Source organism: Loa loa (assembly GCF_000183805.2).
Source record: "Loa loa unplaced genomic scaffold supercont3.1037, whole genome shotgun sequence".
Classification (NCBI taxonomy): domain Eukaryota; kingdom Metazoa; phylum Nematoda; class Chromadorea; order Rhabditida; family Onchocercidae; genus Loa; species Loa loa.
The window spans coordinates 1,979-4,643 of record NW_018109217.1 but is presented as its reverse complement, the minus strand read 5'-3'; positions in this window follow the sequence as shown (position 1 = coordinate 4,643).

Genomic DNA, 2,665 nt, shown 5'->3' with positions numbered 1-2,665 from the left:
AATTTCAAATTTTCAATTACTCGTCATTTTACTCTTCGGCATCCTAACAGTATACCTGTTGTCCATCAGTTAAAAGATTATTTAAAGACGAGAAAAACGACAAACTGCTCAAGTATTCGTTCACAGTTACTCGATCAAGTTGACAACTTTCTTGAACCATTACTGAAGTAAGCCTTTTTTTGCCTGCAAAAAAATGGAAAGTTTACATTTAATATAATTCCTGGGATGATTCATATTACCGATGATTTATCATTCGTTACATTCTTACTATTTACGTTAATAAGATGATCAAAGAAGATTTAAAAATTCCTAGTAAACGAAATGGATGTGCTTTAGATAACCTCCTTTACTAAAACCTACTACAATAAGCTACTCACCATAACCCACTACAATGAACCACTCATGATAAACCGATACTCACAAATTTGAAACTACTCACCAACTACTCAACGATTTCTCGAAATTCTTACTGTAGTTAAAGATCGCCTAAAGATCGCCCTAAAGATCTTTTCCCTAAAGATCGCATGATGTAGCGAATGACTTCTATCAATTTTCAGTAGCAACTCTCCCATTTTTCAGTAGCAAATCTCCCACAATAAACTACTCACAAATTTGCGATAACCTACTAAAATAACCCACTCACAATAATCTGCAACAAGATATTCACGACAATCTACTGCAATAACCCAGTTATAACTTACTATAACAACCCCTCAAGATAAGCTATTCACATAACCTACTACAACAAGCAGTAACCTAAACGATCTGTTACCCATGAGTTGATTATCGAAAACACATCCGCTCTCCATTATTAAACTATTTCACTCAATTAATTTCCTCATCAAGTTATCAGAGACTAAATTTCTCAATGCTTTGAAAAGTTAAATATCTGAATTTCACTATCTCTCCTTTATCTTTTTTGTTTTACCAACTAAGCAGCCATCATTCAAATAACCGTTTTTTTCTAAAACGCATCAACAGTACCATGAATATCCCGAAATGTAACTTTTCCGCCGTTCCATTTAATCTCGGCTTTCCAACTATTGACACTTAATAACCATTTAAATTGATTTTCATATTTGTAATCACCAAGAATATATTGGGTTGCGCCTAGAATGAAAGAGCGGAAAATGTGGATAAAAGTCTGATGCCATATTATCGAAACATAATTTTACGACAGATGACATGAGATAGAAATGACGAAAATAAGGAGAAGAAATATTAAAGTGATAAAAAGACTGATCAATATTCAAATCCAAACTGCTTCCCGACAATGGTTATAACAATGATTTTACCTATCAAAATTCGAGTGAAAATTTAAGACAACTTGGAAAATATTCTTTCTTTTATTAAAGTGTAATAGATGTTTCTTTAGAAAAATTTGGTGATTGTCTGAATCCATTCAATGTTTGCATCATTAAAGACTAATGTTGTCAAGTAATGCAAGCTTTTGCTATAGTATATCGCCCACAAAATTCAACCTTGCTTATCGAACTTAAATTGATACGAATATTTCCGTTGCTGGTCAAATATCGTTATGTGAGGCCTAAACAGAAACCGAATGAATATTTTCTTCTTGCACAATGCCAAAATGAAGATTGACAATTAATGGCCTTAGTCTTCACTAAATTAAGATATGGTTTGATTTTTAAACATCATTGAGGATGTCAGTTCAAATGACAATTAAATTAATTCGGCAGGTTTAAAAGAAAATGCTTGAAACAATTTCTACAAAGCTAATAGTTTCATATATGAAGGAACTTTCTTTATTTGATATTTCGATATATTGTCAAATTATTGGAACTTTGGAAAGGCAGCAAACTATCCTTATGAAATAATCCTTTGCAAATTAAATAATTACAAAATTAATCCTTTCAAATAAAAATGTTGAATCCTTTGCATTGTGCAGTGTCATATGGATATAAAATCTCGATTTCGATATTGTAAAGTATATTCGAATTTAACTGTAGCAACTCCTCTTGCATACCCAACAGTTGCTTATAATATTTAAACTGAAAGAAAAAAAAGGATAAAATAAAATACTTGTAAATTTTGGATCAGACAATGTTTAACACTATTAATTATCGATTATTCGAACGATTTTTGGATATTCTGCAAATAGCCATCCATCTGTCAAAGTATGAAATTTTATTCAAATTTATCAATTTTGTCATCCTCATTAATTGTCATCCTGATTCACGGTGAAAGGTGTTTAATTAACCACTCCGTTTCATTTAGAAGTCAGTATAAACAAAACGATTTATTAGCCAATATTATGTGCTACAGCATTTAAGGCCTGTGATTAAGACGTGTAAAACGTGTAATCATTTCACGCGGATGTTAATTCAACAGATTTTTCATGCTGCTTGATTTCCTGCAACTCTTTGTTTGCAAAAACGAAACGAAAGAAAATAACGTCGCCTTACCACTCCAAATGAATCTTTTACGACAATCAATGAAAAGACCACCAAAAGTATTCTGCAAATTCTGCAAACAGAATTCCGATTACATACGTTTTTATAAAACTTTTAAATTTTTGGATAAATTAAAATCTTTTAATACTTTCATAGATGAAGTCAAAATAATAACTACATCTAACGGTATTTCGGGCAAGTTGAGAAAATAGCAGCATAAGTTGATAGTATTAGAAATAAGACAATTTCGT